Below are 7,534 nucleotides of genomic sequence, written 5' to 3'. Positions count from 1 at the left end.
AGTACAAATTTTCAATTACATATTTTAAAATTGTAATAGATAAAGCGTATTATCACAAGTTTACACAGATGACAAAGATTATATACAAGAAAGTAGGTATATTAACCGTGGTTCTTATGCAGGGATGATCAACTTCGACGTGAAAGGAGAAACTGTCGAAATTCTTGCCGATTCTTCTCAGTAAATCCTTTACTCCTAATCGCTATTAGCTCGTTAACTACAAAATTAATTTTACAAGAAATATGATATCAAATGTAAAATTAAAATTCAAAATTGCCTTTGAAGCATACATGAGTGAAGAAATTTTTGATTTTTATATCTGTTATTTCAAGTGTAACGAAATCGTAGGATTGTTTATATATATATATATATATATATATATACACAAGAGAAGTCTTATATTATATAGGAAAATATTTGAATATAGCCATTCAAAGCATTGTATTTGTTATAGATTTTGATATTTGTGTTTTATCGTCAAAAATATTTCCAATACGCGCATACGTTAAAATAAAACTTTGATTGACAACCAAATAGAAAATAGAAGGTTTAGTTTTATTCATACAAACTTTTTATTTTCGTTATATTTTTGCAATCATTTTCCTATGATACACAGTTATGGGCTAAGACACATGCAGTAGAATTTATTATTATTTTCTCGATAGATTCTGCCAATTTGGCAGTTTTTGTTTTTGCCATTTTCCAATTATGATATTGGTTAATTTAAGATGAGGTATAATTTTCATTTTTAATTTTTTTTTTGTATATCTTGAAGGAATATAACTGCGAATTTGATAGTCCGTTAGTATATAACTGAGGTAGGGCACATTAGGTAATGTCTGCTTAAAATATGGAGCAGCCCGACTGGGGTAGTACCTCGAACTTACAGAAGATAACAGCTAAATAATACTGTTTTCAAGTAGCGTTGTGTTCCTGTTGGTAAGTAAGGTGACCAGAGCTTTTAGGGGGAATTTGGAATAGGGTCGGTTTGCTATGCTTCTGGTGTTGCAGACGTCTATAATCTACGGTAATCGCTTACCATCAGGTTAGCCGTACGCTTGTTTGCCGACCTAGTTATAATACTGAAATAAAAAATCGTTCGTAGTATAAAATTTATAAATCTGTCTACAATTTACTTTTATAATTTTCAGCAATTTTCTCAAAAGTGGGTAATATGGTTATAGGACTATAGTTCAAGTTCTTTGCTATAGTTGATTAAAATCGCCAATACGTGTTTCTTTTCATCCAAGAGCTTATAAATGTTGTTAGTAAAAGCCGGTAACAGCTAAATGGTACTGTTTTGTGGCTGGAAGCTATATTTTCGTATGTGACAATCTTCGAGGACTTATATTAAAATTTGCTTTAACAAACCGGAAAATCCCACACAAAACTCTGATTCAATCAGTCGAATCTGTTATTTCATATGATCTATTTAGCTTTGGAAGAACATACAAATCGAACTTGAATAATATTTACTCATTACAGATGCGAATATTAAAAATCATAGTACCTGATAACATTAAAAGAAAGCATAAAGATACAAATTGTCACAATCTTTTAAATCAGTGCAACACCATACCAATCCACAAAAAAGTCGAGTACCTATTCCTTACTTGAAGAAGAATTTTTCAACGAAAAAGTTAAAAAAAACGACTATATTTGATTATGTCAGTACTCGTAGATCGTTGAAACCTAAACTTGAAGTGGCTAGTATAAAAGGTAATATTTACAACGGGCACTGTAATTTTCGGTTCCACATCTAATAAGTAAACTACCAACGTCATTAACGTCTGAACGAAACCAAAAATATCAAATTTATACTTAAAAATTACTTTATTTTCCTTTTTTTGTTAAGATATTATACATATTTACAAATCACAACTTAAGAACTAAATATTTACAGATAGTTATGGTATAAGTCATGACCGTGTGGAATGGTGCCAAGAATGCTGGCAGCATTTCCCTGTTTAATCGCTATGCCGATTCTCTGGGCTCACCAGCCCTCTTGTCACTAGTGGAGGCAATAAGGTAAGGAGTTATCCACTTTAATTTTTTTTAACATTGCAACTCCAAGGTTCAAGTATTTCGACTGCAAACGTCACAAAGGTGCAATTTGGAATTAGTGACGAATATTTGAGTAACTAAATATTTTTAACACATCCCAAATCACATGCTTGAAAAATAGGGATACTACAGTTTTCTTAGGGATACATTTTGACTCAAAACTTCAGTGGAATTCCCATTTGTCATCCTTGAATGGTAGACTCAGCTCCGCAGCATTCGCAGTTAGAAAAGTACGACAACTGACCGACGTTGCAACTGCGCGCTTAATATATTTTAGCTATTTCCATAGTGTTATGTCTTACGGCCTGTTACTGTGGGGTATTGCTACAGATATTGAGACTGTATTTATCTTACAAAAAAGGGCCATTCGCGGCATTTACGATCTTGGAGCTTGAGTCTCCCTACGGGATGTTTTTCAAGAGATAGACGTATTAATAATTTTGTCGAAATATATTTACAATAACATTATATATTTACACCAGAATATTCATTGTTTTGAAATAAATAGAAAAAATCGCTTTATAAGCACGAGAAGGAATAACAAAATTGTAACTCTAAGTTTCCGACTGCGCAAAGTTAACGTCTCCTTTCAGGGTTATGGCATTCGCTTGTATAATAAAATCCCACAGACAATTTTGGAATTGTGTCAACATAATTTTAAAATTTTTATTATAAAAATAATAATAGATAAAGCGTATTATTATTCGGTGCAGGATTACACAGTTGATAAAGATGTGGATTTAGTGACGCTGTATTTCATGCAAGATGTTACTAATTTTGAACTAAACACAGTTTATATATTATTTTTCAAAAGAGTAACTGCGGAGTTTCTTACCAATTCTTCTCTGCAGAATCTACATTCCGAATCGGCGGTAGCTTTACTTTTACAAAAAATTTAAAATAATAATTTATTTTTAAATTTTTTAATATGTAAAATGACGATTCGAAAGTGCTCTATTTGAATAAAGCTGTTTTTGATTTTGATTTTTGATTTGTCACATGTGAAGCTAAACCATTATGTTCACTAAACTTCCACCACTCTGCTCTGATTACAGTTATCAATATATCTTCAGCTTTTAATCCTCTGGATCGTAAATGCAATGTTGTGCAAATGTTATAATTACAGTAAAATAACTTTGACGACCTAAACAGAGTTATCGTGCAGACTGATTAGTATCAGATACTAGGTTCCTCAGATATTGATGTCGACGTCCAACAATTTTATAAACTGATGGGAAAATATACTCAGTACTTTGATTTTCATTATTCGGTATTTCCATGTTGGTTTAATAGTGTTCTCTTTTCTTTAAAAACCAAATTTTTGAAACATGTTCCTGGTCAAACAATTTTAGTTTGTATTAATTTTAAAATTAATTTACATATATAATGAATAATATTAGAAGTTAAACTGTTCTGTTTAGTGTTTTAATTTACTAGATGTCGTACACTAAGAGTTTTAACCTAGACATTATGCTATGTAAGAACTATCTTTGTATATTTCATGGCTATACCCTGTTCTGAACGTAATTATATAAATAAACTAGCTGACCTGGCGAACTTCGTATCACCTTATTTTTTTCTGAAATATAATAATAACATAATATATCAAAATAAAATATAGCCTATCTTTTAAGTTGGATCAAACTGCACACGGTGTGCAAATTTGACTAAAATCGGTTAAGTAGTTTAGGAGTCCATTGAGGACAAACATTGTGACACGAGATTTATATATATTAAGATAAACTAAATTGTTCTTATTTCAACTTGAAGATATTTATAAAGTAATTTTTAAAATTAATGATACGTGTCAATTTGCAAGGACTGAGATAAAATAAATATCATTTGTCAAAAACTTTCCCAAATGTAAGCGTGCAAACTTCGTGAATTAATTTTACGAAGTTTGTGTGAGTTCGTTTGTCTTAAAATAACTTTAGTTCTATAAATACGATATAAATTATTGTATGTGCTAACTTTACAAATTGCAGTGTGCCCGAGTTTCTTTGAATATAGTAGAAAATAAATAATTATAAGTTCACTTTTCTTCATATACCGGTAATGAATAGACTGTACTATGAATTGACTATAACATGAATATACTGTCCCATATTGACTCCATGTGAGAGTTCAGGAGGTGCGACCTTTCAGGTGTACTGATGACGAAAGCTTCATTATGCTCATGGTTTTCTTATAGTCATGGGTTTGATATCCGCTCGTTAAAGTTTATATTTGATCTCTACGAATGGTCTACGATGCTTTACATTATAACTTAGGTGATTTTTTGATATAAAAAACATATAAAAGGCTTCAAGCTTCAGCCTGTAATATACAGGGCATAGGCCTTTTTCCCCACGTAGGAGAAGGATCAGAGCTAATTCACCACGCTGCTCCAATGCGGGTTGGCGGATATATTCTCTACTTTGAGTAACGATCGCTATCATTTGTGTATAATAACAACCGGGACCGACAGCTTAACGTGCTCTCCAAGGCCTGATAGGAAGACGCAAAAGGACTGCACAAACGCCCAGACCACGGCAAACACCTGTATGGCCAATACAAATCTTAGTCGTGTGTGGGGATCGAACCCGCAACCGCCAGCGCAACAGGTACAATCCATGGCTGTGACCGTTGCGCCAACGCCGCGTCCACAATGAACAAAATAACATATAAAGCTTTTGGCTTATTATTTTCAGTTGATAAATTATCTACCATCCAACAATAGTACTGCGAGGTGGTTTAAGTTCTTAAACGAAAAAAGAATAAAATAATTAAAACCAAATTACGATTTTTAAAATAAGAATACAATTCTTTCTTATAACATGTAACGTATTTTTAAATATTTTTTTGTTTCATTCCAATTTAGTATATAAAACAAGTTGTAAAAAGTATAGGTAAAACGCCCCAGAACTTCTAAACAAAAGAGAAAAATCTAAAATTACCTAGTAGGATTACAGTGAAAAGAGGTGCTGTTCACTCAGTCGCCGCTTGAGTGCAAGTCACTCATTCGCCACGATTGAAATGGTAATGCGACCCCAGCCTCATTCTAATTGCCATGCAAATTTCCTAGTCTCAGCTTCACTAGAGTATTAAACCTTAATACTTTTTACAGGATCACGCTCCGAGCTTTTGGAATTAATGTTTTTTTGATTCGGGGTGTGTAGGGCTTTAATATATTTGATTTTTAACCGACTTCAAAAAAAGAAGGAGGTTACTCAATTCGACCGTATATATATATATATTTTTTTTTATGTATGTTCGGGGATAACTCTGTCGTTTATGAACCGATTTTGATAAATCTTGTTACGTTGGAAAGGAGATATCCCTAGTTTGGTACCATGATAAGGAAACCAGGATCTGATGATGGGATCCCAGAGGAATCGAGGGAAACTCTCGAAAAGCCGCATAACTACTACTAGCAGATGTTTATCATGTGGTCACATTTAAATTGCATCGAGGTCTGATTACAACAACTTTTGGAGTAATCTTTGATAATCCGTATTTACTCGACAATTTTTTTGTTTACCTACGTTGAAAGTAATAACTACAAGTAATAACTTGTCGATATAATTGAAGGCGGTTTTACTTCGTTTGCCTGCAAACACAATTATCAAGTACAAGTGTTATTGAACAATTTTAAGGGATGATTGTATACTGTGATACCAATTCGTAATCTAAAAGATCTCGTTGAAAACAGTGTATAGTATCAATATAGTATAGTAAGCAGCACTATTGTGTTATTTAAAAAATGCATTCTCAGCCGCACACTAAGATCTGAATAAATTATAGGCCATGTAATATGTCGCATACACCGGTGTTTGTGAATGTAGCAGCAGCAATTTTCTTAAAACACATTCTGACACTAAAAGTAGTTGTTGTTTTGTAAAATTCAAAACAATTTTTTATAGCCGTGAAAAATAAATTCTTAGAAAAATATCCCATAGAAAAGAAAATATATCACAAAGCTTTATAGCGTTATATAAAAAACAGTAGATGTAAACACTTTTGGTACTTGAAATTTTTTTATGACCTATATTATAATGTGTTTACAAAAATATGTGATTATTTTTGTAGATTTCTCCGAATATAGATTACTAGTTATTCTTTAATCTTTATTACTGTTATCGGCAGTCTTCGCAGAAGCTATCTACAAAGCGTAAAAGTTATATAAAAATCGTTTCACTCATCGTTATTTAGTGTATATAATGTAACAAACATTCTTTAGGTAATAAAAACATGTAAATAACAAAATTTTTGTTTTAACCGTTTTGTATTACCTCGTAATTGTAATTTGTTATTAAACTATTATGAGACATTAAACATGTATTGTATAGTAGGTATAAAAATTGGGTTTTAAATTTATTGAAATACAGTGTTACAACTTTTAATATACTATTGGTAACTAAAATTGTGTAACTGTAATAATGTAAGCACATAAATCACACAGTCTTCGTGCACGATTGAAAATACTTTTACAAACTAAGCGTAACTCATATATGAGAAATATTATCTGTATTATTGAGCTCAAGACTCTCAAGGCACGTCAAACTTATAAACTCTAAACAAGAAAATAGGAAACTTAGTTCGCATCGTTATTAAAAAATATTAAAAGATAATACCTATAATGAGTATGTTTTTATCTAAAATTTATGTAAAAATTAAGTTATAATTTGTTTAATTATTTTTAATATTTTTTAATATTTTTACCTACCGTCATAATAATATGAGAGGAAAATATAGTGACATTAAATATTCTGTAAGCATTTATATTTTTTAGTTAATATTATCTCTATTTTATATTAGGTATAATAAAAAAACTCACCATCATCATCATCATCACAGCAGCCTTTCGCCGTCCACTACTGGACATAGGCCTCCACAAGTTCACGCTAAAAATGGCGTGAACTCATGTGTTTTGCCCATAGTCACCACGCTGGGCAGGCGGGTTGTTGACCGCAGGCTGGCTTTGTCGCACCGAAGACGCTGCTCGCCGTCTTTGGCCTGTGTATTTCAAAGCCAGCAGTTGGATGAGTATCCCGCCATCGGTCGGCTTTTTAAGTTCCAAGGTAGTAGTGGAACTGTGTTATTCCTTAGACGCCTCTTACGACACCCACGGGAAGAAATGGGGTGGCCATATTCTTTGATGCCGTAACCACACAGCATATAACTAATAAAAATAATTGCAAAAAATAGAAAAGGATAGTCTTTAAACTAGTGACAACCAATCGAAGGCTGTCGTCCAAATGAATTTAAACAAAAACGCTAGTGAACAAAAGATAATAGAGAATAGGAAATAGATAGTAAAGTCAGCTTTCTTACTCGAAATAAAGTCTCAAGTTGTAAGTTTATTAATATCTAATAGTCCCGACGTATTTTTATGTCATATGATTAAATTTTAATTATATTTCTTTATTGTTTCGTCGTCAAAAAGACTATTAAACTTTAAATAACGATGCCGCAAGCGATTTGATAATTT

The sequence above is a fragment of the Melitaea cinxia genome, chromosome 9 (assembly GCF_905220565.1).
Source record: "Melitaea cinxia chromosome 9, ilMelCinx1.1, whole genome shotgun sequence".
Classification (NCBI taxonomy): domain Eukaryota; kingdom Metazoa; phylum Arthropoda; class Insecta; order Lepidoptera; family Nymphalidae; genus Melitaea; species Melitaea cinxia.
The sequence above is the reverse complement of the archived record's forward strand: the minus strand, read 5'-3'. Positions refer to the sequence as shown.